At 37.0% G+C, this 18,173-nt stretch overlaps 1 long non-coding RNA gene across 2 annotated transcripts in view; it reads right to left on the bottom strand.

Moving 5' to 3' along the window:
• LOC122229740 overlaps nt 1-17,208 on the bottom strand; it is a 35,631-nt gene extending 18,423 nt beyond the window's left edge. Inside the window, exon 1 of one of the 2 annotated variants that reach the window (XR_006207124.1) lies at nt 17,136-17,208. This is a non-coding gene — a long non-coding RNA (uncharacterized LOC122229740). Of the gene's footprint in view, nt 1-3,333; nt 3,396-17,135 lie in introns of those variants that run through there. The other variant, XR_006207123.1, reaches the window with a different exon arrangement.
• Between the last annotated feature and the right edge of the window lie 965 nt (nt 17,209-18,173).

Below are 18,173 nucleotides of genomic sequence, written 5' to 3'. Positions count from 1 at the left end.
TTAATAACATATCTCTTAAAGGCTGTGTTCCCTTCCATGATTGTTTCCTTCCTTATCTATACATGTTCTTTGCACCTCTCAAAAGACTGCTTGACTGAAATCCTTGTGTCAGAGTCTGCTTCAGGGAGAACCCAGACTAAGATAGAATAACAAATGATATCCAGAACCTCTTGCCTAATGAGGAACAGACAAATGATTACAAGACTAAAGTCATATGGGAACTCAGGAGAAAACAATTCTGCCTGGCAGAGTCAGAGAAGGTGTCAATTTAGGAGGTAACAAACTAGGTTTTAAAAAATAAGTAGAGTTTGACAAGCAGATGTGATGAGATACAATAATACTAGCAGCTAAGATATTTTACATCTGTTTTCCCCTTTGATTCTCAGGAACTTTTTGTAAAAATTTTTCATTTTTACAAATGAGGAACTGGCAGGTTATTCTGCCTGTAAATGGCAGGGCTAAGATTTAAACACAGTACCATATGGCTCCAAAATCATAGCTCTTCATGACAATATACTACAAAGGAGAGAGAAAACAGGCTTTCAAGGCAGACACATGTGAGTTTAAAACCTTTTTATTAGCTGTGTATCTTGAGTTAAAATTAACCTCTAAATCTGTTTTCTCCACTTAAGTGTGAGATTACTCTGAATAACTCTGAAGAAGGTTTTTATACAGTTTAATGGAAATGTAACATGTAAAGTACCACTACAATACTTGTCATTGTATTGGTATTCACTAAATACAGCAGTAGTTGTTACCATGACTATATGACCATTATGGGTAGATAAAACTGCTCATGTAAAAATGCTGCGTGTGTCTAAATACCAGCCCCTTTTACCCTACAATAGGTAGTTTTATGTGCCTATAATATTCATGGTAGAAAGTGGTGAGAAATGAAGTTATAATGGAACTTTAGGACTTGATATTTAAAAGATATGTACCTCACGCTGAAGAGGTTCACTTATCCTACAGCTATCACAGGTTGAAGGCATGAAGATGACACATTTAGGCTGGCATTTTGTGGTTATGATGGAGTTGTCATGTTCAGATGTGTGGGGCCTGCTTTTTGTGGTTAAGGTATGATGGAGTTGTCATGTTCAGATGTGTGGGGCCTGCATTTTGTGGTTAAGGTATGATGGAGTTGTCATGTTCAGATGTGTGGGGGATTTCTTGGTTGGAGAGTGGGTAACAAGAAGTTGCTAAAAATGTTAGATTGGAGAACCGTGGGTCTGGGGGCAGGAAGACCTTGTAGGAAGCTTTTGGAGTCTGCTATAGAATTTTTCCCATTTTCATTGCCTTTCAGTATTTTCAAAGCACAACAAAATAATCAAGTGTGAGTGAATTAAAAGATATTATGCATGTGTGAGAGAGAGACAGACAGACGGATAGTGAAAGTAGCTTAAAACAGCAACCTCCCTTTCTCAGTCTGTGCTTCTCAAGTTTAATGCCTTCAGACTTGCTGTGGACCCTGAAAATCTACACACTTGTCTTCCATAACAGAGAAAAGATCTTCCAGATAATACACTTCATTTTACTCTCAGACCTCTTTCCTTGAATCTTTATATGGACTATGGATCTTTGGTCTAGCCCACTTGATTTCTAACATCTAGTCAGTCATAGTCAGTCAGTCTCTGGTCATGGCTTGGTCTGGAGAGTGTTCTGTTGAGCTTTATTTAGTTTGCTCATCGGTAAATGGTCAATAACCTTCCTTCTTTCCCCATAGGGTTAAATGTGACCTAGCTATCTATATTATACATCACTATGCAAACATTTTGCTTAGTGAGACAAAACTGCTTTTCCACCTCAATCCAGGGAGTCTCCTTCCACTTAATAATTAATTATGCAAAAAGCTAAATCACTACTCAAATCAATTTTTTACTTAAAAGTTGCAATCACTATTTTCCTATTTAATCTTGTGGTAGAAGCCTAAAAAGGATCACAAAAATCATATAATTCAACTCTACCTTAATTTCACATTATTTTTCTAACATGGGTTTTAGATAACAAGTCATTCAAAACCCTTTCTTTCTTTCAAAGCACTGCCTAAAATAATAGGGGAGACTTGGCAGGGGAAATATGGGAACTTTCTGTACTATCTGTACAACTTTTTTGTAAATCTAAAACTATTCGAAACTCAAAAAAGTTTATTTTTTAAAAAGTGATGATACCAATTTGAAAAATAATGTGTGCAAAATTTAGATATGGATGCTAGCCCTGTGTGTGTGTGTGTGTGTGTATGTGTGTGTGTGTGTGTGTGTGTGTGTGTGTGTGTGTGAGAGAGAGAGAGAGAGAGGGAGGGAGAGAGAGAGAGAGAAGGTAAAGAGAGGCAGGTTGGGCTTAGGTAGCCTAAAAAGGAATACTTCAAGGTGAAACTGGAAAGCAGTCCAGTTAGTATGACTGAAGTCTAGGCTGTCAGCATTTTCTCTGAGGAAATCAATATCTAACTATGGTAGCCAACCTCCAAGATAGCCTCCAATGATCCACATCTTCTGGTATTCACACTCATGTAAATCCCTCCCACATGAAATTGAGGTTGTCTTTGTGTGACCAATAAGCATATGGTGGAAATGGTAGTATGTGACTTCCCAAGCTGATTTATAAATGGCATTACAATTTTCGCGTTGGTTTCTTGGATCATTCACTTAGGGGGAAGCTAGCCACTATACCATGAGTATACTCAAGCAGCTCTGTAGAAGTCTTCAGAGACAGAAGCTGAAACCTCTAGTTTTTCCATCTAGTTCTAACCTACTAGCTATGCAAGTGAGTCTCCTTGGATCCTCCACTTCCTTCTGTGACTGCAGCCTCAGCTGACATCTAACTGCTTCTGTATGAGAGACTTTAAGCAACAATGGCTCAACTGAGCCCTTCAGAACTTCTTGGTCCACAGAAACGATGAGAAATAATAAATCATCATTATTGTTTTAAGCTAAGTTCGGGGTCGATTTATATAACACAAAAACTAAAATGCTAATATTTAATTAATTAGTTAATTTAGAAAGAGAGCAAGAGAGAAAACATGGGCAGGGGAGGAGCAAAGGAAGAGGGAGAGAGAGAATCTTAAGCAGGCTCCATGCCCAACATGGAGCTGGAAACGGGGCTTGATCCCACAACTATGAGATCATGACCCAAGCTGAAGTCAAGTCAGACACTTAACTGACTGAGCCACCCAGGCACCCAAAAGCTATTATTTATTAAGTTCCCACTATGTGCCAAGAATTCTATTAGGTGCTTTTGTGAACATTGTTTCTGTACCCAATCGTTTGGCCTAGGTATACTTATGTCCATTTTACAGATTTAAAAAAAATTCAAAGCAAGATAATTTAGGTTACTTACTTGTAAGCAATAAAGTTTTGAGGTCACCTGACTCCATTTCAGTGTTCCTTCCACCAAGTAAGTTTTGACTGAGGAAACAGAATGAAGAGAAGCTGGGAGGGAAGAACTGCCTAGGACACAATGGTAAAGACTTAATAAATACTATCTTTTTTCTTGGGGGGGGTGGGGATGGGAGGAGGTAGAATTAAGAGAAAAGGAAGAAAGGATAAAGAAAAAAACACTATTTGGATGAGAACTGGTGAAGAGCTTTGAAGCAAAAATGGATTTTCCATGCGAAGCAGCTGGGAACTAGTGCCAACTAGTAACTTATTACCGAGAGTTCTTTAATGTCCAGCTCCATCTTGTGAAGACTAGGAACACTCAAAAAACAATGCTCTGTTGGCATGCATGTGACTGGATTACATTGGAGAGAAAGCATAGGTAACAATAAATCAGTTGACATCTAGACTATGATGGTAGTTCTAAAAGTAGTTTGAATTGATAATCTCTGTTCCTAAGAAAGTTGTTCATCAAATTTGAGTTTAGTCCTTCTTTAGACTTTCACTAAGAAGACTACTGCCTTTCCTTACCAAGAATTCTTTCATGTTATTTGTACACCTCCAAGGGTTCATAAATATTCACATATACAAATTGAGTACTGATAGAGTGATATAACTGCATGCATGAGTCAACACCTTGGAATTCATTTCCATAATCTACAATTTGTAAACCAGAGAACAGTTTGATTTCTTATCTGTGCAGTAAGGTTTTGGAAGCATGAATTAACTCCTTAAGAGGAGAATCTTGGTTTGGAACCAGTAGCAAATGTGTATCCAGTTTTAAAAAAAGAAAAGCGTAAGATTGAAAAAGAAAAGCTTCTTATGTGGACAATTGTATCATAATCTATAATTGTATTTCTGGATAAAACTCTTTTTTTGATGCTTATTTTTGAGAGAGAAAGAGACAATACATGCACCCTTGTGTGCATGCATGCACACAAGTGGGGGGGGGGTTAGAGAGAGAGGGGGCACAGAGGATCCAAAGTGGGCTCTGTGCTGACAGCAGAGAGCCTGATGCAGGGCTTGAATTCATGAGCTGTAAGATCATGACCTGAGCCAAAGTCAGACACTTAATTGACTGAGCCACCCAGGTGCCCCTGATAAAACTTCTTTTTGACACATTATCCTCCTTTAATTAGTAAGTATCTAAAGACATCAATCCATGTTGTCATGAAAGGACATACCAATATATATTTTCATCATTTGGAGAACTGGCCATGTGTCTTTTTAAAAAGTTAATTTAAGTATAGTTGACATACAATGTTACTGTTACATTAGTTTCAGGTGTACAACATAGTGATTCAACATCTCTATACATTATGCTATGTTCATAAGTGTAGCTACCTTGTGTCACCATACAATGTTATTATAATATCATTGACTATATTCCCTATGATGTGCTTTTTATTCCTGTGACTTATTCATTCTATAACTAGAAGCCTGTATCTCCCAATTCCCTTTGCTCATTTTGCCCATTCTTCCATCCCCCTTCCTTCTGGCAACCATCAGTTTGTTCTCTGTATTTACTGAGTTCTCTGCTTTTGTTTGTTTGTTTTTGATTCTTCTGGTTTTTTTTAATTAATTATTTTTAAACAGACTTTTTTAAATGTTTATTTATTTTTGAGAGAGAGAGAGCATGGGGGAGCAGAGGAGGGGCAGAGAAGGGGGTGGGTATAGAGGGGTTGAAGCAGGCTCTATGCTCACAGCAGAGAGCCTGATATGGGGCTCAAACTCACAAACCAAGAGATCATGACCTGAGCTGAAGTTGGACGCTCAACTGACTGAGCCACCCAGGCTCCCTGTTTTGTTTTTTTAGATTCCACATGAGTGAAGTCATATGGTATTTTTCTTTCTCAGTCTGACTTATTTCAGTTAGTATAATACCCTCTAGGTCCACCCATGTTGTTGCAAATGGCAAGATATCATTCCATTTTATGGCTGCATAATATTCTTCTGTGTGTGTGTGTGTGTGTGTGTGTGCGTGTGTGTGTATACCACATCTTCTTTATTCATTCATCTATTGGTCATGTGCCCTCGTGTCCTTTTTTTTTTTTTTAAAGATATTGTTTTACCAATTGCTTGAAAATGAAGATCCATGACCTGATCTCAGAAGCATTTGAGAGAGATTTATTTCAATACACCATTTGGGGATAAATATTGGAAACCTTAGAATTACTTAACATAATGATTTTACTTCTTTATTTCCTTTATAATATATGCCCACAGTTCTGAACTATGTAACTATTTGACTTTAATTGTTAATAAAGTGGCCTAAAAAGTCATCAGTGTATAAATTTATATGACTTAGAAAAAGTTCAGTCAGGAAGCTCTTAGCTTTCTGGGAAGTTATATAATATGTATTAATGGACAGAATTTTCCCAATTGGGAATTGTTGTTAAGTTACATACAGAGTAAAAAAAAAAAAAGTAAGATTATGAGTTTAAAAATACTGTTTAAAATTCTGAGCACTTTTTATGAAAAGCTTGTGACAGAACCAATAGGACCTTTAATTAAAAAGCAACAACTGTAATCAGGTGTATTTGTGTAAAGGGAACACTAGCGAATGTAAGAGATGAATCTCATATCTCAGAAGCTTAACATGAGAGAAACTCATTTCTCACTTAGGTAAAACCCTGCTTGACAAATGGCTTTCTACCAAATAGTTCAACGACTCAGATTCTCCTATCTTGTGGTTCTATAACTTCAACATGCTGCTTCCAAAGCCATTGTGTTCATTTGCATCAAATTGGAAGGGAAAAGGGCAATGAAAATTATGTATGGAAGGTTTTATGGACCAGTTCTAAAAGGATATACATTACTTTAATCTCATTTTATTAGCTAAAGTTTACTCACATGGCCACATCTAACTGCAAAGGAGGCTGGGAAATACAGTCTACCTGAGTATCCAGCAAGAAAAGGAAAGATTTGGTGACATTAGCTGGCAATTTCTGCCACAACAGCCAATGTCAATGCTAAAGTCTAAATGAATATAAAATTTATATTTACCAGTATTTGGGGTGAAGAAATAGGAAACCACCAGCTAATTTTTCTAACTGTTCTGATTTGTCATTGTCTGGTTCTGGGGAATGAGAATGAGACTATTTCTCAGATTTTGTATTACTATTGACAGAATTATCTATATTTACTTATTTTTGTTTGGCTAAGCCATATAATCATGAGAAACTAATTTGTAAAGTGATTTTCATGTATCCTACTTTATCATTATTGACCTAAGTAGCAACCAAGGAGTGGTTTATGAAGACAAAATTATCTCATTTGTGTTGACTGCTGAAACTCTCTCCTCAATCATAACAACACCAAAACAAGGAAATTCATTCTCCTGCCCCTCCCTTTTAAAAAATATTCTAATAGTTTTCTTTCTTTTTTGTCTCTAAATTACACTGAAAATCTGTGCTATAATTTTAAAAGAAGCAGCATTTTCTAGTAATGGGAATCATGGAAGTGTTCTCTGACCAATTTGTTTCTCACTTCAAGTTTACCATAAGAGCTGCTTTTGGTACAGGGACTCTCAAGGGAAATCAAGAGAACCGCAGAAACTTGTTTAGAACTTCCAGGTTAAGTGGAACGGGGAGGCTGTGACAAGTGGCTATGCCACCTGCAATATGATGAGCAGCCAGAGGCCCCAAACCAGAAGCATCTTCCTATATGTCTGCTAATTGCCCCTTCATGCACACACATAAAACTTATATCAACTCAGCCCATCAGTGAGTGAGAACTTTAAATGTTCTATTTCATTAAGATGTTAACATTATTGTCATTAAAAATTTTCAGAACCATTATTGGAAAATAAACTAAAGAAGAAAAATATTCATTATATACTATTTCAAATAGTTTCTTTGTCTACTAAATGCCTTGAGTAACAGTAGTTTGTCTTCTCAGACTACCCTGGTCATAAAATGCTTCCTTCTGAGAATTGCCACAGGACATTTTGCCATAGTACTCAACTCATAATTTTCATTTAATACTCTACATTAATGATAATTAAAGAATTTCTTAAAAGGAAACACACACAATCTTATCATCTTAACAAATTAGCTATTTCCTATTTATTTTCTAATTCATTTCACATCCCTATTTATACGCATTTAAGGTCTTGTTAGTGTTGTTGATGTTCTTGTTGATATCTTCTAACCCCTCTCTGCCTCTCTCTCTCTCTCTCTCTCTCTCTCTCTCTCTTTTATTATTACCATTTAGTGTCCTACAAGAGCCTAGGGTTTGAACAGAGTAAATATTTTTGTTGACAAGTACTTATTGAGCTCCTACTATGTGCTAGGCATTGTTTCAAGTCCTGGGAGACAGCAATTATAGACATAAATTCTGCCTCATGTAGCTTACACTCTAGGAGTGGGGTTGCAGAGATAGATAATAAGATGTAAAGATGTAAATTAGGCAGTGATAAGTGTGGAGAACTGAGACTTGAATGATAAAATTTTTTTTTAACGTTTATTCATCTTTGAGAGACAGAGAGAGACAGAGCATGAGCGGGGAAGGGGCAGAGAGAGGGAGACACAGAATTGAAAGCAGGATCCAGGCTCCCAGCTGTCAGCACAGAACCCGACGTGGGTCTTGAACTCACAAACTACGAGATCATGACCTGAGCCGAAGTCGGACGCTCAACTGACTGAGCCACCCAGGCACCCAGAGACTTGAATGATGAAAAAGATGCAGTTATGTGAAGCCCCAAGGAAGAGTGGCTGGTCCAAACAGAAAAAAGCATTGCAAAAAGTGCACATTTGGTGTGCTCCAGGTGCAGAACAAAGGCCATAGTGAAAAATAACATGAATGAAGAGACAAGAAGAGATAAAGTGAGAGAAGTCAGTGGGGGACTTTGGAGTCCTTGCAGATGATATTAAAGAATTTATTAAGAAGCCACAGGAAGGTATTAAGCAGAGGCACGGTAAGATCTAATTTATGCTTTGATCACTCCAGTTTCCATGTGGCAGACATAGAGAAAGGCAAGAGAAGTAGACAGACTGAGTAGACAGACAAGTCTGGTCTTAAGTCAGGAATGTATTAGGGGAGGTATTGAGAAATGCTTGGCTTCTGGGTATATTTTGAAAGCAGAGGCAACAGGTTACCATGAATTAAGCATGTGCTATGAGGAATAAAGTGGAATCAGGGAAGATTCCTAGGCATCTAGTAGTGTGGTACTATTTATTATAATAGAGATAATTTGATGATATTTATTCATTCAAACATTTATTAGATGGTTACTTTGTGTAAGATACTATGCTATGTTTTGTGGACAGGAAGAATCCCCTAAGGAATCTTAATCTAAGTAAGAATTGACAAGGGGTGACGTTAAAGCAGAGGGAAAAGGATGATGAGGAAACGACAAATTTAAGAAATATGTAGGAGGTGGGACTGGCAGAATATGGTGCCTGATGTTCAGAGTAGGTAAAAGATTCTGGAATGATTGGAAATTTCTGATTTAAGTGGGTATGCAATGTCATTAACAAAGATGGGCAATTTATATTAATAAATTGGTCTGTGGAGAAAGGCCTTATTACATTAAAAATGGAAGCCAATGATTACTGATAACTTCTTACATACCAGGCGCTATGCTTAGTGCTTAATACAAACAACCTCATTTAATTATCAAATCACGGTATTGTATCAATATTGATATACTATTATTGTCCCTGTTTTTATAGAGAAGTAATCTGGGAATTATGGAGGTTAAATAACTTGCTCAATGTTATTTACACATGTAGTTAAGTAGAAGAGCCAGGTCTTGAACCCATGACACCAATATTTGTAGATGTCAGGTTTGAGATGCCATGGGTATTTAGTTAGAGCCATTTAGTAGATTTACAAATAAAGACCTAGAATTTGGGACATTACCTGGAGATACAGATTTGAGAACTTTCAGCATAAAAGTGATTGATTATACACCCTGGATTGGCATCCTTCTCTTCCTTGTCTTGCTTTCTTCTACCTCTAATGTGTTGCCTGGGATCAAGTTCCAAAGAATCTATTTGTACTTGAATCCTTGTCCCAGAGTCTGCTTCTGAGGGAACTCAAGTCCACACAGAACTGATTGAAAAACAAATAGAAGGTGAGTAAGAAAGAGCACCAAACCCTTTCTTAGGAGATTGGCCATGAAAGGAAGGAAATTAATAGATAAGTAACCACAAGAGAACATAGGATTACTTTTTAAGAAGGGAAAACAACCAAATTTATATGCTGGGAGGAAAGTTAATAAATAGAGAAACATGGAAAAGATCCTGGTAAAAAAAAAATCTATTTTTTTCTGTGAGGTTGAGAAAAGTTTTCTGCTCAGAAGGAGGGGTGAGAGAGAGAAAGTGGAGTGGGGTTTGGGATGACTGATGAAGGGTCAGGATTTTGGTGATATCAGTTTGAGTGTTTGCATTATTTTTGCCATCAGAGCTTGGCAATCACAGAGTAGAGGTGAAGATGACTGGAATAATATGAGACTGGGTTAAAACTTCCAGAACTGACTCATTTGAGTAACTCAAGTGTCCAGGGTAGGAATGACAGTTTTCAGGTAAAGTGCAAACAGCCTAGGTCTTTCCAGCAACTCTAGTTCTTGCTGACCTAGTTGGTCACAGACCACTTGACTGAGACTTCAAACCCCCAATCATCCTTGCTTTGTCTTAAATCCTCTTTGCCTGACCAATTTCTGACCTATGACTTCCGTAATCTTCAGACTTCATAAATAGCCTTACGTCTTTTTTTTTTTTTTAATAAAAGGAGTTATGGAGTCACTGAGTTGAAGAGCTGCTAAAGCTAGAAACATTTTTGCATGCAAAGAAATGGTCCCAGAGAATTACTCACTTGCCAGGATTATAAAACAAGTTAGTGGGAAAGCCAAGAGACTGTTTTTTCTACTACACAGAGATGTCTATGGTAAAGGTAAGAACAAAGAAGCAAAAACAGAGAGGGGAATATGCAAAAAAAAAAAAAAAGTGTGTGGACTTTTTCCTTTAAAAAAAATTGGAATTTTTTTCTTAATTCCTGGTAAGTATTTTTATTTCCACAATTTATTACCTTGATTTCCATCAGGGATTAAGATACAGTGACCTAATAACTCTGGTTCTTCACCAAGATCATCATCACTTTGTCTTTCAAGGAATGACCTTCCTTCAACTAAAAAGGCTGGGTGATGAATTGGATAAGATCACCATGGTCAGTTTAAGAGTCTGGCATCCACTACTGAGGATCCCTCCATCTCCCCCAAGGAAACACCTCTGCACTGGATTCTGTCCCAGGAGGCAAAGAGGGCACGAGATCAGGGAAGCTAATTAACTCAGATCTCTCCCTTTGGCCGTGGAAATCATTAATCATAGAACCACCACATGGCCACTGATCTTTTAATGATGATTTTAATTTGCATACTAAGCAAACAGTCTCAAAATGTTGCTTTGGATAGAATTTGTGAGCCATGCCTAGGCAGGTTATTTCAAAGTCAATTGCACTTTAATACTCTTTCCCAAAAAGTCACTCTTTCATTTTGACAACTTCATTTTGTAAATACTGTCATTGATCTGTCATTTGGTTGGTGCTGGGTAAATTAATCCCAACCAAGCATTTATTAGTTTTAATAAAAGGGGAAAAAGGATTTCAATTTAAAATTGCTTTTAAAATTATAATGGCTACGAAATAGTCTGGGTTTTAGAATTAGAAAGGACTTTAGATATTATCTACTCCAAGTGATTTGCAAATGAAATTAAGACCTAGCTTGTTAAGTGACTTACCACAGGTCACAGAGAACTGATTGGCAGAGCTGAACTGGATCAAAATTCTAGTATTTTCCCCTCAAACTATTAATGAAATTAGTCACATTAAGATACCATAGTGCTTCAAAAACAATGTACTCTTTTTTTAGAGTCAATTAAATCCTACATAGAGTTGAGTGTATCTGCATTCCAAATTAGACAGCTTGGCTCACAAGCATTATTGCTGTCAAAAGCCATATCATCTCAAGCTAATTTTCTTAATTTGAAAAGCAAAATCCATTTACTTGTTTTTCATTAAGTAATAATACTTGTCTTGAGGTAATGTGGCCCAAAAATTGCAATCATGAAAAGAAACAGCTTAATTGCACTCAGAACAGTACTTAAAAGAAACAATCATATCTCAAAGGCTTCAAAGTATAACATATAGGGAATAAGGTGGCCTACTTTAATAATAGAGGACAGGACATTTGAAGTGATTTACAATTTAACAAGTGATTTCCCATCTACTCTCATTATTATGATGTACTCAATGATTGTTACTGTCTTCTGTAACTCAAGACACAGGGTTGTTATGTGACTTGCTGAAAGTCACACAGCTGGTTGGTGACCCTACCTAGATCACATCCTGGGCTCTAGTCTCCTAGCTCTAAGTTCAGTGTTTCCCTGGAAAAATACTAACAGCTGTTCATTAAACCATATGTGATATAATGGTCACTCTGAGTTTTGGTTGGCTGCTGACTGACTAGCTGCTCACACAGTGATTTAAAGGTCACTGCTAAACAATTCAACTGAGGTCCTGTCTCTAAGAGATCTGGGATGGAAAGCATTGCTCCCTACTTCATCAGAGTCCTCTTGACTTCAGTGTGGACCCTGCAAATTCTCTGACTCACATAACCTCCTGCTCTACCTACACAAGGCTGCTTCCACCGACACCACACCCCTCTTTGGAAAATGCCTTCCTTCACATTCTGTGGGCAACATCATTAATGGCCCCAAAACATTCTCACTTAGGATGTACTGAGGGTGAATAAAACCTTTTTAAAAAAGTCACCGAGCATTAACAGATAAGACAGGAGGGTGGAAACAGAAAAATGCACTTAGATGTGAACGCTACAGCTTATGTGGCTAAAACCCAAGAAGTTCTGGAAATAGAGGAGAGGTAAGGCAAGGGTTTTAGAATTTAAGGCAAGGGCAGCATGCTTCTCTGCCCAGGGACACTCCCCCCATTATATTCCTGATCAACATGGAAGGCAAATTTAAAATAGTCTGTCTTTTCCATTCCAGGTGAATGGGAGAAGGGAACTCATTTCAAATCTGTAGTCTGGTCAACTCAAGCTAATTTCAAGGACTTTCAAACTCTGATACATATTCCAATTGCTTCTATTAGAACACTTCCATATTTTAAAAATTTGATCAGACTCAACTTTCTCTCTGCAACTGTGTTGGTTTCATGATGGCCAAAAGGAAGAAGTAATATAATTAGGATAATCTTTGCACTATTTAGCTGTGTTTTCATGGAGTTTTCTTTTGGTCATGATGACCATACATTCCAGTGTGTACCTGTTATCCCCATATAAGAAGTAATATCCTCTCTAACTCTAAAATGCTAAAAGTGTCCCCATTTGGAACAATATGTTATTGATTACCATAGCCATATTTAAAAACATAAATTTGCAGTTTATTTGAACATATTATATTGGTTTTCCTATGTCATACCTTCAATCCAACAAACATCTACTATTTGTTACATACAAAATAATATTTTAAAAGTCCTAATGCTAAGGTGGAAATACAGTTTCTATTGCTCAAGAGTTAACTATCATAATGAAAAGATAGACAATGAAAGAACAAAACAACACCACTATAAAGTAGAATGATGAGTTATAAACTAAGGTTTCAATATTGTGCTGTGGCACAGTGAAGAAGAGATGATCCTTAGAATTGAGGAGCTTTAATTTTTTTTAATTAAAAAAATTTTTTTAATGTTTATATTTCTTTTTGAGACAGAGAGAGACAGAGCATGAGCAGAGGAAGGGCAGAGAGAGAGGGAGACACAGAATCCGAAGCAGCCTCCAGGATCTGAGCCATCAGCAGAGAGCCTGATGCAGGGCTCGAACTCATGGACTGTGAGATCATGACCTGAGGCGAAGTCAGACACCCAACCGACTGAGCCACCCAGGCATCCCTTAATTTTTTAATGTTTATTTATTTTTCAAAGACAGACAGAGTGCAAGCAGGGGAGGAGCAGAGAGATAGGAAGACATAGAATCTGAATCAGGGTCCAGGCTCTGAGCTGTCAGCACACAGCCCCATGAGGGGCTTGAACCCATGAACTATGAGATCATGACCTGAGCCAAAGTCAGATGCTCAACCAACTGAGCCACCCAGGTGCCCCTGAGTTGAGGAGTTTTAAAGAAGGATAAGACCTGAGCAGGCATTCCAGGCAGAGATAACAAGCAACAATAACACTAACAGCAAAAATAATAATGGCAGATATAATTTATTAATACCTACTATTTTCTAGAAATGATGCAAGATGCTTTAGAGATATTTCTAGTCATGTTTAATTTAATCAAATCTAATTGAATCATAATTCCTGTTAAGTCTCATCTACATTAGTGATGTTAGAATCCAAGCAGTGCATATGGCAAGAAAGGTTGGGAGATCTCTTGCTATGGAGGCCCTTGAAAACCTGGTAGTTGAAATTTCAACCTACAGGCAGCAGAGGTCATTTTCACATTTTTAAAAAAATTTTTTAAGTTTTATTTATTTTGAGAGAGACAGAGACAGTGCAAGTGGGGGGAGGGGCAGAGAGAGAGGAGACAGAGAATCCCAAGCAGGCTCCATGCTGCCAGCGCAGAGCCCAACACAGGGCTCAAACTCACATTTTGGTATTAAGTGGGAATAAGATCAGATGGCAGTGGTGAAAGGATTGTCAGAAGGGAAGGACATAGGGGATTGGTTAGGAGGCTATGAAAACATTGCTGACATAATGAGGGACTGAAGTAGGTGAGGGACAATGGAAACTTGGGGCAAATAGAGTAATCGCAGAAATGATGTTAATTTGATTTTTCACAATTTAGTAAGTTATGAGATTTTCTCATTTGTTTTGATAAACTTTATTAAATTTCTAATTCTTAGGATAAAGTGGCATTTGTGGATGAATGGATTTTTGTATTTGAAATTACTCTGAAATTTTCTCCCTTTCCCCTTCATTCCTGCTTAGCCACTTAACTCACTGACCAATTTCAGTAACTTTCAGAAAAAGAACAGTTATTCTTTGTAAATTTTTTAAAGTAACTTTTAAACCTTGTGCAGCATTATGTAAATGAGTTGGGGGACATATGTCAAAAACGAATTTTTGGGAAATCCATTCCCTAGGAAATTTGAAAAGATAAGTGCAAAGAAAAGATTATCTGGCTCAAGAGTGAATCTTTGCATAGCAAGGTGAATTTTAATAATCACAATCTTCAGGAAATTCATTTTGGATTGCTTTCCTAGCTATGGTGTTAGCTAGTGTTCACCCATTCATATTTTTTCAACTGGTTCCTTGATTAAGAAGTAACTATGATCAAATCCAGACATCAGGCTCTTCACTTCAATCTCATTAGGAATATTTTCACATGGACTAAGCTGAAATGAGTTCAGACTCAAAAATGACTAAATGTGAACTATATTAATGACTTTAAGTCATTAGGATGCCATTTACCCTATTGATGCTAATGAAATGGAATAGAGGTAGAAATGAAATAGAAAAAAAATTTTATTCCAGGAGTTTGTCTTTAGCTTGAATTAAATGTTGGATTTTTCAAAATGTGTACTGTGTCTTAAAATTATCAGGTACAAATTTGAAGGTGACATCCAAGTTCATGCCAGTAATGCAGCCATTCATATTCTTTGCATCCAGAAAAGAAGTTTAAAATTTAATATGAACTGTTCATGAAGAATGTCTCAAACTTCCCCTATTAGCTACAAACAAGATTCTAACTACTAATAATTGATGATTAACCCCTTTGAATTATGGGTTCTTCTCAAATTGAAAATAGATTCCTAAATCATTTCATTTAAAAAGTAGGTATCTCGTACCACGCTGTATCAAGATGTATTATTTGTTGCTTCAAAGATCATTTAACATTTTCTACAAAGTTCATATTAGTTGGACCATCTTTGTAATATCATTCACCTAGAAATGCCCATACAAAGAACTTCTCAATGCTTTCTCTTTCAGTCATGGCTAATGCTTCTCTCTTAATCCTGTCTTTTCTGTTCCTCATCAGATGTAACAAAATACTAAGCTTTACTCAAAAGAAAATGACTTTGCCATCTGTAATACTTTTGACTACTATCTCTTGAGAAGTAAGAATTTCAGAGAAGCCTTTTTTTTCTCACAAATAGTTTTTCCTATTTTCCTTTACAAAGTACCAACAACAATAGTACAAAAAGAATTTATTTAAATTTTTAGAATACTTTGTTTCACAACACACTTTCATAAACATTATCTCACTTGATCCTTAAAAAAAAACCTCTAATGGAAGTTGGGCATATATTACTATTTTGCGTATTTAAACTTGAGGATACTGAGGCCCATTTAAGGAGCAGGTGCTGGAGTGAAGATTTGCACCTTAGTCTGACTAGGTATCTTATGTATCTGACACTGTATCCCAAGGACAATATTTGTGCCAGTACCAAGTAGTAACAGGAGACTGGTAAATAGGCTACAGAGCTTCTCTGCCAACTGAAAATTATACAAAAAGAGGAACAATCTTCTTACATTGTTAGTGACTGCTGACTTGTATACTACAGCTTTGTATACGCAACCCTGGTATTTAGTACAGATGATGAGATCTGCACCTTAGCAGGGCAGAGCTTTTACCTATCAGCAGAGAACACTGGGAGCAGGGTGACAGAATTTGGAACCAGGTGAGGTAGGCTTGTTTATAAGGGTCCCACAGCTAGGGTGCATGTTATAGTATTTAATGAGATGGTACGTGCAGAGCTTCTCCCCAGGGTTGACATGCTGCCTAAGAATCTGAGTAATGTCATAGTAAAGTACTGACCCTCATGCCTAGCTCCAAACCACTACTCTTTAGCGTCCAGGTTCCATTCTTCAGTTGAGCAAACCATACCCAAATCCTCTTTCCTTTTGATTAGGGGAGTCCACCATTCTTGGCAACTTGGATTCCATCAGGTCATCTCTTCTGGAAGGCACTTTATAAATGCTTCCTTTTTCTATGTCAGTTATCAGCTGACAAAAATATACAGACGAGAGGAGTACAGTTCAGCCAGCCCAACCCACGAGCCATATCTAATGTTTAGCTCTACTTCAATCAGGACATCCTTGATATTTAGAAGCTAAAATATCAAAAAATACTAAATTAAGAATCTGACACAGAGAACACTGTATACCATTTTTCAAATTTGTACAAGATTCATAAATTTGCTTTGGAACTTGTGCCCAGATTTAAGGGATGAAGTTTATGTAGAGTAGCCGGAGTTTGAAGCCAGTGATAGTCAAACTTTTGCCTTTCAGAGGTTTATAAGGATAAATGTGGCAAAGTAATATTACCCCCTCCCCTCCACACACACAAAACTCTGCCCACTTTTCTAAGAGTAATGCAAGAGCATGGTTCAAGCTTTATACTACTATAGTCATCTTTAGTTTCTAAAATTTACTGTTTTGCTGAAGTACTATAAAGAAATTTCAATGTATTTCCTCATCTCAATTTTGCATAGCCTAGACACTCAGATATAAATTAGGATTTTTAAGGCTGGAGTCCATCAATTGACAATAGTGCTACCTCCTGACAAAGTGTGTTTGCAGCTTAGTTCTACTGCAAATTGGGGGGAGAAAAATTTACCTGTTGTTAATAAAACTCAGTGCTCTCTTTTTCTTAGTAGAGAGTTGTGGTTGGGAAGCAGATAATCCACTGGTAATTATTCTACTCACCCTTTGCATTTGAGTCAGCTACAGGAAATTTTTGTTAATGAAAAGAATACGTGTTACAAATCACTTCCAGGTAAGGCTGTTAGGAAGAAAGAATACCTTCTCCATGTGAGAGGATGGTAGACCTTCGTAACGGCATAGCCCAAGTCCTTGAGTCTCCTTGTAGAAGCCTGCCCTCCAACCAAGGAACATACACATTAGAGTATTAGATGGGCATAGAATAAACTTATATTATGTTAAGCTATCAAAATTTTGGAAATAGTTTGTTAAACAGCTAGCATTACCTAACTATGTATACATTTGGAAGGAATGTAACCAAAAATTGGGGAAAAATAGCTGTGTAACAATTTCAAGGATTCTTAAAGGCAATGTTAAGGAAATCCCAGATTTGGCAGGGAAAATATATAGACAGGCTGGGAGAGAATGGCAAAGGAATCTCTTAAAGTTGTGAAAAAAAGAAGGAAGATAATTTGGTTTAAAAACATGTGAGTGGCTAAGCATGAACTTTGTCTTTCCACACATTTTTGCTATTGTAAAACATGATGGTGAGCAGAGTATGGACTTGACCACTAGGTTTTATTTTATCATCAAAGGTGTTTAACTCAAGTCTTCACAGACACTATCTTTAACTCCAAAAGGAAATACACTTTAATTTTAAAGAGATGGCAAAAGTAAGATTCTCTGTACAAATTTTAAAAATCCGATCTTAAACTTAGCTATCATTTTTTAAAGTTTATTTATTTTGAGAGAGAGAGAGTGCACGTGAATGGGGGAAGGGCAGAGAGAGGGAGAGAGAGAATCCCAAGCAGGCTCCATGCTGTCAGCACAGAGTCCAATGTGGGGCTCGATCCCACCAACCATGATCATGACCTGAGCTGAAATCCAGATTTGGTCACTCAACCACCTGAGCCACCCAGGCACCTCAAACTCAGCTATCATTTAAAGTGAAGATTATCTATTATGGGGCTACATGTTAATTCATAATCTGCTTATATGTGGCTTAAGGTGTTTAAATAGCTACATTAGTTACTTTGGTATCCAGTAGAAGAAATTCATTTCATAGATTCCTTTCAGAAAGATTATTGCTGTTAATTTTTTCTTTCTAGAAAAGCTTAAGGTATTTCTTGTGAAGCTATG

Source organism: Panthera leo, chromosome C2, assembly GCF_018350215.1.
Source record: "Panthera leo isolate Ple1 chromosome C2, P.leo_Ple1_pat1.1, whole genome shotgun sequence".
Taxonomy (NCBI): Eukaryota; Metazoa; Chordata; class Mammalia; order Carnivora; family Felidae; genus Panthera; species Panthera leo.
This window is presented reverse-complemented; position numbering and strand designations above follow the sequence as displayed.